Here is a 15,875-nt window from a genome sequence, read left to right on the forward strand (position 1 = left end):
CCTCCCGCCCTGCCCACAGCCGCTGCCAATCCCCAGGGCTTTCTCCGTCCGGGTGCCCACCCCTTTCTCCCACTCTGGGAACCAGGGTCCAGTTGCCTCTTCCTGTTTCCTTCCTAGGGCTGTCCCTGAGAGCCTTGACTAGGGGAATGTGGCCCTCAAGACTGGATCACCCCAGGACAGGGGCCAGGGCACCATATGTGATTCCCCAAGAGTGGAGATCTCTAAATGTAGCGATCCTACCCTCTGAGTCTGATCCTGGACCTAGCACTTAGCACCCTGATGTGCATATATAGGTTCTGTTCACCATTTTCAAGGCAGCGGTCACTCTGGGACTCTATTCTGTCCAGTGGGACTTGTCACTTACCTTCCATGTCAACTCCATGTCTCCAGGGCCCCAGTGAAACCCTTGCTACCAGCCATCCTTCACACTTCTCATCCTGAAGGGTAATCCGGTTTGTCCTTTCCAGAGTTAAACCCCACAGGCCAATTGAGACACATCTAAGAAGGTTTACAGAATAACTAGTGCTAGTTCAGCTTCCATTTGACAGAAGAGGAAACTGAGGCCCAGAAAGGAGTTTGAACAGGCCCAAAGTCCCACAAGCAGTTAGTGGCAATTCATGATTAGAATCCAGTTTATGCCAGGCACCCACGCTGGAACATGCCTGTAATCCCTGTGTTCCAGGAGGCTGAAGCAGGAGGCTTGCAAGTTCCAGGTGAGCCTGGGCAACTCAGAGAGACTTTGTCTCAATTAAAAAAAAAAAAATGCAGAGGGTGTGTGCGTGTGAAGGGGAGGACTGGGGACATAGCTCAGAGGTAGAGTGCCCTGAGGTTAATCCCCAGTACTGGGGGTGCGGGCATGGGGGAGTCCATGCATGGCCATTCAACCCACACCATCTGACTGGGGATTAAAAAAAAAAAAAAAAGGCTGGGGTGGCATGAAGGACACAATGTCCTCATCTGGGCCCCTCCCAGGCCTGCTTCCTTCTGAGGATTGTGAGAAAAGATGTGCTTCAGCTCTGGGGGGCACCAAATCGAGCAGGTCTGTGTCCTCTGCCCAGTCAGGGACATCAGGGGCCAAGGTCTCTTGAGGAGGGGTTAGGCCACACAGTGTGCACGTGTTTGGCCTGAACCCCTTTCCCTGGGGAGAGATGTTAAGAAGAGAACAATTTCCTTCAGGAAGACATCGGCCTCAGCTAGAGACAGAGAGAGAAGACACAGGGCCCATGCTCAAGAGTGACTAGCGGGTAGTCAGCAGGGGCATCTCATAGAGGGCCTCCCAGCTCTTTGCGACCTCTGTTTCCTCTGCCAGGGCATGCGGATTTCCTGGCATGAGCACTTCATAAAAATGAAGCTACCAAGTGTCAAAGAATTGCAAAGAGTGGTTGGACCCACAACCTTGAGACTGGAAGGAAGAACCTGCCTGGCTCCCTAATCCCTGTGCGAGCAGAGCAATGAGAATACTGGGGAGAAGGGAGGCAGGGAGGGGGCAGGCGGGGCAGGGGGAAGGACTATGGTTAAGGACTGTGTTTACGAGAGGATTAGAGAGAATGTGGCCAAAGGGCAGTTTCAAGGAGCCAGGGGGATGAGACAGAGATCTCAGCAAATATTTTCTAAATATCTCTTATATGCTGAATAATAGCTAGGTCTCTGAGCACAAAATATGAATAAAACCCAGTCCCTACCCTCCAGGAGCTTGTGGTCGAACAAGGGAGGGAAATGAATAGGAGACTTGTGTTAGTTAGCTACCCATCACTATAACAAATACCCGATTTAATCAACTTATAAAGAAAAAAGGTTTATTTTTGGCTTGTGGTTTTGAAGGTTCCAACCCATGCTCAGACTGTAGAGGGAGGGAGGTGCTGGGGCCTGAAGACCCTGCTACATGCACCGTGGCTAAGGAGCCAGGACCCTGACCGCCAAAACATGGGGCACCATGGAGCATTTCAGAGGAAAGCGATATCATCAGGTCTGTGGTGCGGGACAACCTTCCTGCAGCTGAGTGGAGGACTCATGATGGAGGAATATGTGGCGGTGGAAACCCCAGTTTGGAGGCTGGTCCTAGTGAGAATGGTGCAGGGGTGGACCAGAGCAGCAGCAGCAGGGGGAAAGGAGGCAACTGATCTGAGAGAGATTGGGGAGACAGAGCCTCAGAACTCTGTGCCTGTTTGATTCTAGAAGATACGGGAGTAAAGACAGGCAAGGTTGGAAGCACCAAAGTGCAGGTGGGGCCTTGGAGCTCTTGAAGTGTGCCTTTATTCGTCGCACTCTCTTGTATTGCTGTGTCATCTTGGACCAATGACTTAACCTTTCTGAGTCGACATTTCAATCTGCAGGGCAAAGATACGAAAATCAGTTTTGTGTAGTTGTTCATGGTAGAGACAATGTATGCTTAGGGCCTAGCATAGGGCTTGGCTCATATAGGAACGCAATAAATAGCAGATATGGTTACCATCATTTGTTCATTCAACAAAAACTTATGGAACTCCTGCCATGTGCCAAGGACTATATTGATCTTTGGGCTACAGGGATGATTGTGTGTGTGTGTGTGTGTGTGTGTGTGTGTGTGTGTGGTGCTGAGGATTAAACCCAGGGCCTTGTGCATGCGAGGCAAGCACTCTACCAAGTGAGCTATATCCCCAACCCCTAGAGGGATGATTTTGAGTTTCAGTTCCTGTTTTCAAGCAGCTGTCTACTGGAAGAGAGATACAAAGAGGACTGTCATATGTGAGGACAATATTGGCAAGAATGGAGGAGAAGGCCTTAACTCTGCCCCCAGACAATCAGGAACAAATTCACAGGGAGCAGTCACAGCCTAAACACTACAGAGCCAGCCATTAGCTCAGAGACTGTCACGCTACCTACCCATCCCCAATCCCCCATCCCTGACACGGAACTGCATTTCAGTATCTCTGAGGTTGGCGGTTCTGAAGGGATTGTCTTGCTTCTTGGGATTGCAGAAAGGGTTAAGCTGCAGGTGGGTATCTCCATGGAGCCCAGAGGATGGGACGCAGAGATTTGGCAGCCACAGAAATAGGCATGTGCAGCCAGGAGCAGAGGCGCACGCCTGTAATCCCACCAGCTCGGGAGGAGGCTGAGGCAGGAGGATCTCGAGTTCAAAGCCAGCCTCAGCAAAAGCGAGGCGCTAAGCAACTCGGTGAGACCCTGTCTCTAAATAAAATACAAAAAAGGGCTGGGGATGTGGCTCAGTGGTTGAGTGCCCTGAGTTCAATCCCCCATACCACCCCCCCAAAAAAAAGAAAGAAAGAAAGAAAGAAAAGGGTTTGTGCAAATGCGCAGGGAGAAATGGGGAGCCGCATAAGAGTGACATCGTGTGCGTGGGTGGGCTTACTGCTGGATGGCGAGAGGTCCCTGTGTATGTGCTATCTGGGCTGCCTTCACTTTTCTGCTTCCTGTCTATGCCCTTCCAAAAGTTCTCTCCAAACTTTTCGGGGCCCCAGCCCTCCTCCCATGCCAATTTTCTTTCCACATGTCTCTCAAAAGCCCAGGTTTATAGAAGCTACGTCACCTAGGGCCTCCCACTAAGGAGGGACGTCTACCCTGCTGCCCATGGAGCAAGCCCTATGGGGCTTTAAGGCCACATAGACAGTGTGACCTTGGGCAGGTCCACCTCTGACTTATTTCCTGACTGTAACTCAGGGATGGTAACAGTCCCTCTCCCCTGGGGCTGCTGTGAGATTCCGATGGGATGGGAACTTGGCACCCAGTCAATGCTCTTTTCCTTCTCGCAGCCCATTAACTCCTCCTTGCAGAGGGTCAGACAAGAGCCTGGTAGCTGGGATTCCCACCTCCACCTTACTCCCAGGGTCCCCTGGCTCCTGGGGTCCCTCCCCTGTGGGCTCTGCAGCTCTCTTTCCCTCTGCCAGCCTTTGATGTCTGTAGCATCCCTGGGAGGTCCTGGTGGCCCTAGCAGTTCAGCAGGGATGCTGGCAGGCCTCAGAGCTTGGCAGTGGGGGAGGGGAGGGGCAGCAGCAGCCCAGCCCACTCCCTGCTCCCATCCTGGCTCTCCTCCTTGCTGCCAGGGACATGCCACCACTCAGCAGCTAGGACGGTCGTCTCTGGGTGCCTGAGGGCTGAGTGGGGAAGCTGGAAACAGCTCTCCCATACAGACTGTGTGGGCAGCACATTTGAATAGCTTCTGGAAACCCAAAGTTCAAGTCCGCCCCGTTCCTGCATCCCAGCCACAGCTTCCAGACAGGGAGAATCTCCTTCCCACCCACAGCCTCTCCTCCCCTCTGGCCCTACCCACACCCAAGCAGGCACAGCCTCCAAAAGCACCACAGGGCCCCTGGGAGGCTGGAGACCTGATTCTGCCCCTGAGATACAAGAGGTGCTCTGTTTATCTGGGCCTCCGTGCTCCTCTTCAGCAAAATGGGAATAGTGTGAATGTCCACCTCTTGGGATGTGAGCATTGAAAGGGCCTGGAGATGACGGTGCTTTGTGAACTGTCAAGCCATCTGCATGTGTAGGAGATCACCAGTGTTTGGCTTACGGCCCTCCTCAGTCAAGTGAAGACATGCGAAATGGGAAGCCAAGCAAGGGTAGAGAAGCTCACCGCGAGAGCATGTCCGTCCTTGGCAGGGAGGAGAGAGATTGGCAGCAGGGAGACCACGGCATGGATGGACCCACTGCAGCCCAACTGGTTTGAGGTGTATGAGTCAGTGGGGACAGCAGGACTGGGCCAGGTAGAGCCAATTCTTGCTCCTCTGTCTGAACTCAGACCATTGTTTTCTAGTGATTTATGGGGAGTGGGTGTAATTTGGAGAAAAATGACATTTATTTGGTCCTAGTGTGAATCCAGCAAGAGCCCAGAACTTCCTACCTGGTCTCTGGGCCAAGCACTCATCTTCTTTTCACCATTTGCATTAAATGTGCAGGTATGTGAGTACTCATGCATGTGAACAGACACACATCACGCATGACACTCTAGACTTCAGTGGGGTGACAACTGCATCCCCAGAGAGTTCTAGGACAGGGTGGCCACATAAACAGAGTCAGCCAATCATAAGCCTGTTGACCCTAGCAACCATCAAACCAATTAGAACCTCACCCCCTGCATCCAGCAGTGCCTTCCAAACTTCACACACACACACACACACACACACACACACACACACACACACACACATATTCTTCCTTCAGGCTGATGCATTGCCATGGCAACAAAACCACCATACAGGGCTGGAGTAAATGGGAAAGTGTCCCTTAGCAACAGGACTGAAATGGTCACTGGGGTGAGGACACAGGCAACATTGGTGGGGGAGGTCACCGGGAGGACCTCCAGGCAGGATGGGGAGGAGGGAGAGAGCTGGTTTATCTGGGCTCACTTAGCCTATTTCTTTAGGCCTGGGCCATGGTTTGCTTACCTCTAGAATGGGACCAAAGATTCCAACTTGTATTGTAGTATGCACTTAGAGCATGTAATCAACTTTTCAACTAATAAATGAGGAAAAATAGATTTTTCCTCTCAGAAGACCTTAAGAATTATGAGGCTTCTGGGTAAAAGAGGATTGACCAATCCCTAGAAAGATCTAAAATCAAGCCCTAAAATCCAGCTCCTAAATTCATCATAGAGTTAACCTTGAGTCTGGTTGGAAATATTTATTCAGTATCTACTGTATGCTCAGATAGATGCTGTGTTCAGCTATGGCCAGGCAGACTCTGAGGGGCCAATAGAACATCTTGGCTGAGTCTTTGAGAAGCATCCAGGAAGCATGTCGGATGGGCCTGGGACAGGTGCTTGCAGAGGTGGCAGACAATCTCAGAAGCCTGGCTCAGGGCCAAGGAAGGAGGCCAAGCTCTGACCCCGCAGGCCTTCCTATAACCCGGCCTCTGTTCACACCCCACAACCCTCGCTTCCGTCAGTCACCTTAACAACAACTTGACAATGGGCTACCCTGCCCAGTTGCTTCCAATAGCTCCCAATAGTGGGCCTCTTGGTCCTAAGCTCACCTTCAGAATCTAATGAAATCCAAGGAACCCCCTCCCCGGAAATGAAAACACACAGGTACGATCTTCTCCATTCACTTTGAGGAGCTTTGGGCCTCTTCAAGTTCACTCAGGGGCTCCCTTCCTCAAGGCATGACATATGAGGTCCCTTGTGACTGGAGGTCAAGGTAGTTAAGGACTGAAAGACACCACTGATTTTGGCAATTAGGAAGCCACCGGTAAGGTGACCAACTGTCCCATTTTGCCTGGGACTCTCCCAGTTCTAGTACTGAAAGCCCTGGACAAACAGAAACAGTTGGTCGCCCTAGATTGGTGACCTTTCCAAGGGCTGTTCTGGAGGCAGGAGCTGGGCAGAGGCCTGGATGTGGTGAGCTGAGGGGCAGATGGAAAGTGGGGACGGGCCCTGGCTGCGCTGTGGCTCTGAGCTGTTTGTGCTGAAAGGAGGAGGAGCCTGAGGACTGTGCCAGCCACCGGGCCCATGTCTCCTGCCCTCACTGCCCTGGAGAGAAGGCAAACAAAGCCAATGGACGTAAGGGACACAGCGTACACGCTTAATGACTTCTTCCTGAAGGGCTCCGAGCGCGCTACTGCGGTCACCCAACTAGTCCTGCCACCACCCCTGATCCCCATGGGACCAGGAACCCTCTGTCCTCTGATATCCTGCTGCATGCATCTGTGTGCCTTATCCTGTTGGCATGACCGGTCCTGCCTGGACTCTGAGGGCTCTTCTCCACTTTTGAACTGTGATTTAAGAATCTCATTTGGGGCCAGATGCTGTGGTGCACGTCTGTGATCCCAGCTACCTGGGAGGCTGAGGCAGGGGAATCACAAGTTCAAGGCCAGCCTTGGCAACTTAGCAAGGCCCTGTGTTGAAATGTTTGAAAAACAATAATAAAAGGGCTAGGGGTGGAGCTCAGTGGTAGAGGATCCCGGATTCAATCCCCAAAACAAACAAACAAAATCTCATTTTGCTTTGTGTAGATTGCCCAAGTATTTCCATTCTGACCTCCTCGATCCCTGCCTCTCTCTCTCTCTCTCTCTCTCTCTCTCTCTCCTTCACTTTTCCCTTTGCTCCCTTCAGTTGACACTAAGTAAGTGCTGTTTATTCAGTGGGCGAGATGCCAGTCACAGTTGCTGCCCTCGGGCATCTCCCAATCTGGGATCAGGCCTCCTAAATGTGGGGAGTTTGATAGCCCTGAGCTCTAGGAGGGCATCCACATGGGACTTCACGGAGTCTACAAATCATAATGTTACATGCCAACATTGAGAGAGAGAGGGAGAGAGAGAGAGAGAGAGAGAGAGAGAGAGAGAGAGAGAGAGAGGAAGGTTTTGGGGAGTCAGAATATGTTTCTAAAGACAGAGTCTCTAGAAATTGGCATGTTCAAGTGTGATCCATTTGCTGAATTCAAGTTCTCTCTGTGTGACAGAAACAAATTTTTCACTCCATACCTTGATTTCCTGACCTGTAGAATGGGAATAAGGTAAGCACTGTTCCCGTGGAGTCATGGTGAGGACAGATGAAATATGTATGTAAATAACTTAGAGTAGTTCTTGGAACATAGAGGATGGTTAGTATTAGTCATTGTTGGCTGCAGAGAAAAAGAGAGGCGCTCTTAAGAGATTCTCAAAAGGTTCTAGGAGCCACCATCCATTGGGTGAAGCTGATCTGTGTGCTGACTGTGGTGGCTTTTGTGACAGGTGCTGAAGGGGACTTAGTCTGAGGAGCAGTTAGGGAACCTTGAACTTCCTCTCTGTATCTCCCCAGCACCAACTGGCTCAGGGCCCTGCTCTAAACAGCTATTCAGAAATCAAGACTATTGGGATGGACCCCCCAGTGCTGCAGAGTAGCCAGCCATGTTGATATATGGTAGGAGAGAGACCAGAACTCCACTTCCCCAGCCAGTGGGGTTGGGGGGGGGAGAGGCCTTTGCTCTTGATCTCATTAAAAGCAATAGCCTCCACAGTAATTAGGCACCCGTAAATTACACAGCCTGCCTCTGTCAGCTGGCTGGCACTATCTCATTAGCCAGGGTGCCGAGAGACACTGCACACCCTACTGGGAGCTGCCTCATTGCCAAGTTCCTGCTCCATAATTAAACACAAAATCCCAACCTCATGGAGGCACCCACCCACTCCTCCTAGGAGGAATAGGGAGACAGTGGGGAGGGTCAGAGCAGGGAGGGAGGCCTTGCTCTGGGCCCTGCCGAGGAGAAGGGTAACTAGAGGGGCGAGTTGCAAGCTTCCAGCCCCCCAGGCCCTCCCATGACCTTGGAAGCAATTTGGGAGCCTTGGGAAAGGGAAGTGGCAGGGCACTGAAGGAGAGGAGGGAGCCCTACTTCTTCCTAACTGGACCCCCAGGACCGAATGAGAACAAATGAGTCAGTTTGGCTCCTAGGAGATTGTGGGGTTGGACTTCTAGAAAGAGGGGTCTTGAGGTCTGGCTCCATCTTTGTCTGAGAACAGCTGGACACCTCCACCCACCTGCCACACACACACACACACACACACACAAATACACACTCACACACATGCACACCCCACTCCATTGGTTTGAAACCTAACAAAGACTGATGGGATCGGTGCTGGTGTGGTATACAAGGAACTAGATGAGATGCCCCCAGAGGCCTTAGAGCCACATGGAGTCGGGGGTAGCCGGCCATGTAACCAGATGTGTGGTAGGAGAAATCATTTTACAGACCTTTTAGGGTGCTGGGCAAACGCCCCTCACTGTTGAGCTTCTGTAGTGACTCGATGCTGGGGTCCGCAAACCAGCAGGCCTTGTGCTGTGCTGAGCAGGCAATGCAAACCAGCCTGGGGTGGGAAGAGGGACAAGGCTGGCCCGGCCACCCTTCTCTCCCCACTCCCACTCCCACAGAACCCTTGGCCTCCCTTCTAAGCCTATTTTGAACAAATATTTAAAAGATGTCCTGATGAAAAGGTGCCAAGTGATTAGCCTCCCTGGACACCCACATGTCTCCAGCCATCCGTGGCCACCAGCCTGAGGACAGAGAGGAAGCCCCAGGCTTCTCCAGCCTACCCAATGGCCCCTGCCCAGGGTGAGGAAGGGGGCAGGAGGAGAGGGGACAGAGGGCAGCTGCGGGGGCCTGGATGCTCCATGCTGTGGCTCTGGATCCTGATGGGAAAGGACAGAGCCACAGACCAAATCATCCAGCATAAGCAGGAAGGTGAGCTTGCTGGGGACAGACAGGGGATACCTAGAGGCCAGAGCCCCTGAAACCTCCGAGGGCGCGCAGAGAATGTGGATGCGGCTTAGTGTGTATTTGCATGACATTTCATATTAAGACTGAGCCACTGGATTGGTGGCCAGCATCCAGATGTGCCCAGGGCAGGAAACGGCACAGAAAACTCCCCTAGCCCGGCCCTCCCCGGGTGGATGTTCTGGTTCTGAGTGGCCCCAGGTCAACACTATGATTTTTGCCCCTCCCCCTCCCTCAATGTGGGCAGGGAGAGGTGAGGACAGCCATGTGGTGGTGACTCATGGTGTTGTCCTCTGAGGTTAGCACAGCCCAGAGAAATGCCTGGGCAAGCTGTGGCCCTCTCACCTCTTGCTAGAAATCTCAGCTCTTGGCCTGGCTTAGTATGTGCCCATCACAGAGGGAAAATAGCTGTCCCACCCCCACCAGGGCCTGGAGGAAAGGAGCCCCAGCGAATAGCTCCTTAGGACCAGCAGGGAGTCCTTTGCCACCACCCCAAGTGAACCCAGCCCTGGAGTCACAGCGAATTTCCCTAATTTCCTCCTAGATCAGCTTCCCCTTTCCCTGCAGCATGGGAGGGGCTGGGGCCCCAGCACAGCCAGGTGTGGCTCAAGGGAGGGGAGTGGGCAGAACAGGGAGGGTCAGCAGGGTTATCCTCACTGTCCCTTGTGGGGGGGGCGGTGAGCGGGGGGAGTGAGCCCCATGACCAGAACTGGCTGCATGGCAGGCAGACACCAGTCCTGTTCAGCTCGGGCACACCTGGGTGATCAGCTAGGTCCAGGGACCCTACATCCAAACGAGCAGGCATGTCCAGTTAAAATCATCTGAACGTGTCGGTGACCACCAGGTAAAAACGCCCCAGCGGCCAGGCCGCGGTGGTGCGTATAGCCGAGTGACTAGATGTGACCAGACACAATACCTAATAGACCAAGCTGTCCCAAATCAGACCGGCGTGCCAAATGGCCTGGTAAGAAAGACCCATTCCAAGAGGCCAGCTTCTCCAGGTGCCCAGCCCAGCCTCACAGGTGGGTGGTTCCTGGCAGTGCCGCAGGTAGCCACGGGAAGGAAAGGCTCTGTGACTTGGAATGGGTACTTCTCCAGGCAGCCCGCCCACAGGCCCCTGGGGCACTGATACCTCGAAGCATTTCTTCTTTCCCAGGATTCCAGCCATTCACAAACCTGCAGATCACAACCCACTTTGCTCTTAATTAAACAGCTGGCGAAGGGACCTGATCCAATATTTGCTCCTGGAAAGAGGGCAAGGGGCAGGCGTCAACCCAAATAGCCCAAGGAGCAGCTGGCTGGGTTCTGGGGGAGGAGAAGGGAGAATTGTTGGTTTTTCTGGGGACCAAGGAGTTTTTTCCAGACTTGAGGTATCCCCCCCTGCACCCCCCCCCACCAGGAAGGTCTGGAAGGGAACCTTGTCCCCGGGAAACTATTCCTGAGGGGGGGTGAAAATCAAGAGATGAGGGAGCTCAGCCAGGAGTCCTCAGAAACCCAAACCACCCCTGGGGACAAGAAGGTGCCTGGTCCTGCCAGGTACCCCTGTGGGAGGCTGCCAGGAAAGGAGGCTCCCTATAAAAGGGGTGGTCCTGGTTTTCCCTGAAAGAGGGTGGGAGGAGGGAAGAGGGGCGACTTGGGCAAGACCCTTGCTGAGGAATGGAAGCAAGGGCTGTGTGAGCACCAGGGCTGGTGGCTGCCCCCTCCCCTGCAGGCCCCAGGAAGAAGTTAGGCCACAGGGACTCTAAGAATCCGGAAATTTCCCCACACTTGGCAGCTTGATTGACTTCTTCCTGGCGTGATTAGCAACAAGCCCAGAAACCCAGTGACTGCCGCATGTTACTTAAGAGAGAAGCAGCTGAGGGGCCTCCTCCAACCGCACCTGGAGGAGAAGCAGTCCAGAGAGAGAGGGAATTGGGGCTGCTTCAAAGAGGGGCCGAGAGGGGGCCGAGAGGGGGCCGAGAGCAGGGCTTGTGGAAGACAGAGAAAGTGAGAGTGGGAGGCACTTTGCTGAGTGGAATAGGCTTTATCGGGCACTGATTACATGTCAGGCGTTATCTCTACGAGATCACAGTTAGTCCTCAGGGTGACACGAAGTAGCTGTTGTTACTCCATTTTGCAGATGAGGAAACTGAGGCCCACAGAGGTGAAGTGAGTTTCGCAGTCACTTGGCGTGGGACAGTGCTGAATATGGATCCAGGCATGCCTATCCTGAGCGTGTGTGCTTTGTGTATTGCCCTTGCACTGAAGCTCTGGGGCCCCTACAGATGCCAGCAACTCAGGCACAGGGCAGGTCACACTTGAGCAGGTCAATCAATCTTCTGGGGTGCCCATACTCAAACGCCATGCTTCCCGGTAACCCTTCAGCATCCTAGAGGCTAGGAAGAGTCTGGTCCAGATGCCTCTCACCACCATATGCAACCCTGGGCCAGGAGTTAATTTCTCTAAGCTTTTTTTTTTTTTTTTTAATCCATGAAGAGAATTGTGGGCTGGGGTGTAGCTCAGCAGTAGAACACTTGCCTAGCATGCCCAAGGCCCTGAGATCCATCCCCAGCACCACACCAAAAGCAGAGAACTTGATTAGCCTACTCCATAAGGTTGTTTGACAGTTAAATGAGATAGTACCTATAAAAATCTAACACCTTGTAATTGCTTAAGAACTGAGTGTTCTCTGCGGGGCTGGCTTCAGGAACGTGCCTTGGTGCAGTCATGCAGGCCCTGTGCTCAGAAGGGCACTCAGAAGGCACCATGCTTGGCTGAATATTCTGTGGTGCCTCCCTGAAATTCTGTGTGTGTGTGTGTGTGTGTGTGTGTCTGGTGCTGGGGATCAAACCCAGGGCTTCACGTATGCTAGGCAAGCACCCTGCAGGGAGCCCCATCTCCAGCCCTCCTTGGAGTTCTTAATACTTTTGAACCAGGGGCTCTGCGTTTCATTGGGTTGCGCCTCACCAATTATCTAGCCACTTAGTTTGGGTTCCATTCCCTGAATCCAGAAAGGACTAACTACGCCCCCTACTGAAAATCAGGCCCCCATTTCATCCTTTTCGGGTCCCCCAGGCCCAAGAAATGCTTCTCTGCTCACCCCCTAGGCATCTCGCTGTGGCTTACAGAAATCAGAGGGAGCCGGGCAGGACAGGTTCTGGCACCTCCAGGGTGGTGGCAGCAATTCCTCCTGCACCCTGCTCCTTCCAGGAGAGGGACTTTGGGGGAGGATCTTGAGCCATAGTCTCCTGGCAATCCAGCATGGTATTCCTGGTGTCACCGGCCAGGCGAGGTATCCAATGCCTCCCAAATTGGGAACCTCCAGTTCCCCCAGATTCACTTCCTCTACTGGGGGCTGGCAGGGTGGTGTGGCTTCTTCCCCTGACACTGGGTGAGGGCTGCAGGCTGGGAAAGGGGCCGAGCTCTGAGCAGCACAAGCAGGAAGGGGTGCCAGGCAGGTGCTCAGAGACCTGGGGCTAAACCCCCATCTCCCTCCAGCTCAGGCTGCTCAGAAGCGCCTGACCTCCACCGTGTCTGCCCCGTAGTTGTTTTTAGACTCCTGTCCCCAGAGGCCCAGGCAGTTGCTAAATTGGCAGTCTGGGCCCTCCTCCTGACCCCTGAGAAGTAGCGACAAGGCAGGGAAACGGAAACAGAGCCTAGGGCCTCTCTGCACCCCCGCCCCCATTTAACCCATTTCAAGATCTAGGAGCCCCTCACAGGGACAAAGCTAGGGACATCAAGGGAAGGAGGACATGCCTTCTGAGCCCACCATTCCATGGGCATGACCTCTGAAATCTGAGGCCCCTGGAGAGACCGGATTTGGACTTCTGCTAGGACCCTTCTCCCTGTTGCTGATCAGACATGGCTGCTCTCTTTCTGAGACCCAGGCTCAGGTCTTAGGACCTCTTCCTGGGAAGGAAAGACCTGGGAGATTTCCCATTCAGGGATGATCTTGAAGATAATATTAATTGCTAGTATTTCTAAGTACTTCCTATGTGCCCAGCACTGTTCTAAGAGCTTTTCTCATATTGTTGTTCAATACACAACCCTGGGCATACAGATGCTAACATTGTCCCTGTTTTATAGTTGAAGAGACTGAAGCACAGGTTAAGTAATGTGCCCAAGGCCACAAGGCCACATCTAATAAAGGGTAGAATTAGGATTTGGACCTGGTAGCTCATCTATCTGCTCAGATGAGCGCTATCCTTCCAGATCCTACTTGAGTGTTCTTGCCAAGCTAACACCTGGGTGAGCCTCATCCAGGGCGTTTTCAGCTGGAAAGGCTACATGTTCCCAACTCTCTCTGATTCCGCTTCAAGGAGGAGGTTAAATCCTTGGGGAGACCAGCGCTTTCCTAAGCCCCCTTTGATGGCCTATGCTGCCACCTGCTGGCCACAGAGAGTTAAGACTGGTCCTGTGAATGTTTTTCAGGATTTTCCCCTTTTTCTGTCTGGGTGACGTCATCTTCGCCCGTGGCTATGGGACTGTCCATAGGCTGTAGACTTCCAAATCGTTGTCTTCTGAGATCCAGGTCTGTGTATCCTAATGTGAACAGCTAACCCTCCAGCATCCCACGCCTCCCTCAAGAGATATGGCTCCCAAGTGCAGAGCAGGAACCAGACCCCAGCTCTCCTCCTGTGTCAGTGTCACCTGCTTTTCCAACAGTGCAGCATCAGCCAAGAGCACACTGAGTGCCCCGAGAGGGAGGAAGATAAAGATCACATGATGGCTGGTGGCAGAGGCAGGACTTAGACCCAAATCAGAGTGGTGGCCAATCCTGTTGCTCTCTCTAACATGTTGTCACTCCTAGGGGTTTGGAGAAGGGAAATAAATGGCTTCCAGAACAAACAGGTATGGAACCTGATGGCCCTCTGAGCCACGTGGGGCCATCAGACCAAAGCTGGTGGCTAAGGGGCTGCAGGAAAGCGAGCACTGAGGCTCCTGCACCAGTTTCCCTGAATGAATGGGTCCCTGGAAGAGGGGTCAGAGGGCAGAGCACAGGACCCTGGGTTCTGGCAAGCCTGAGGGGAGGAGCCTGAAGGAGCAGTCAGATGGGAGGAGTTGATCATGAATACTTTAGAGATCGACTCCTACATCTTAGAGCAGGGGTTGGCAAAGTACAGACTGCTACTGTTTTCGTACCACCCGAGAGATTTTTTTTTTTTTTTTAGTACCAGGGATTGAACCCAGAGGTGCTTAACCACTGAGCAACGTCCCCAGCTCCTTTTTAATATTTTATTTAGAGAGAGGGTCTCTCTAAGTTGCTGAGGCTGGCTTTGAACTGGCGATCCTCCTGCCTCAGCCTTCTGAGCCACTGGATTACAGGCGTGAACCACCACACCCGGCTAAGTATGTTTTTTCTTCCTTCCTTCCTTTCTTGTGCTGGGAATTGAAACCAGGGCCTTATGCAATCTTGCAAGATTTTTCTTTCTTTTCTTTTCTTTCTTTCTTTTTTTTTGCAGTACTGGGGAATCACATTCAGGAGCCCACTTTATTTTTTTTTTTCTTGAGACAGGGTCTCTTGCTAAGTTGCTTAGGACTTTGCTAAACGTCTGAGGCTGGCCTCAAACTTGCAATCATCCTGCCTCAGCCTCCCGAGTTGTTAGGATCACAGGCATGTGCCACTGCGCCCGGCCAAGCTGCCCTGATTTTGCCATGACAAAACTTCCCCCCAAAATGAACCTACGTCCTCCTGGCCCTTGGCGCCACAGAACCTGGCCTACAGAGGAATTCCTGCTCTACCATTAAGAGCTGTGAGGCCTTGACCGAGCCCATACCTCTAAACCTTAGGATCTCATATTTACAATGGGTATAGGAATATGGAAATTTTTCTGGGAATTCTATAGGACAACAAAGTTCATGCCACAGCTGGCACTCTGTGGCATTCTGCCATCCCTAGACCCTACCTTTAAGTGGGCAGGTTGGCTTTGAAGCAGGTGCACCTCCCACCTATATCCACTAGAGGGCAGGCAGGCCCTGTGGATGCTGGACGCTCAGATGGAGCTGATCGGCAGCAGTTTCCCAGCCTGGAAGAGGTGCCCTCCCCTGCTGTTTACAACTGTGGCCTTTGATCTGCTCCTGTCCTCCCCATGGCCTGCTGAGGGCTACACTGGTACAGAGATACACTGGGGCAGGCCAGCCTCCTTCTTGCCCTTTCTCCCTCTCCCATGGGCAGGCCAGACTATGGCCAGGTCACTTCCTTGGCCACTTCCTTGGTCTGTTTGCAGGGCTTTGCAAAGCTCTTTCGCACAAGATCCTCTAATGACCCTGGGATGCAAGCAGAACAGGTGGCACGATACCCTCTGATCCAGGTGAGGAAACTGGAGTTCAGAGAGGTCAAGTGACTTGCACAAGACCCCACAGCTAGTGAGCAGGTAGCTGGGGTTGGAGCTGGTGTGTTCTGATGCCAGGCTGTGGCTCTCCCCTAAGAGCAGCTGCCCTTAATGCCCACGCGCTCTCAGAGGAGGCTCCCCTGCCACAGCGTCTCTCACTATTCCTGCTTGGGCCACTGTCGCCGGTAAATCACCTTCTACACCACATAACAAGTGCTTCCCCATAGGAGCTCGTTCCTACTGAGAATCCCAGAGGATTTGAGGACAGTGACTATTCTTTTAAGGGCTCTGGATACAGTTGAGAACACAGAGAGTCCCCCCCCACCCCCCCCACCACCTCCTTTCCTTCCTTCTCTCTCTTAGCACGCACGAGCGAGCA

Source organism: Marmota marmota, unplaced genomic scaffold (assembly GCF_001458135.2).
Source record: "Marmota marmota marmota unplaced genomic scaffold, marMar, whole genome shotgun sequence".
NCBI classification, from domain to species: domain Eukaryota; kingdom Metazoa; phylum Chordata; class Mammalia; order Rodentia; family Sciuridae; genus Marmota; species Marmota marmota.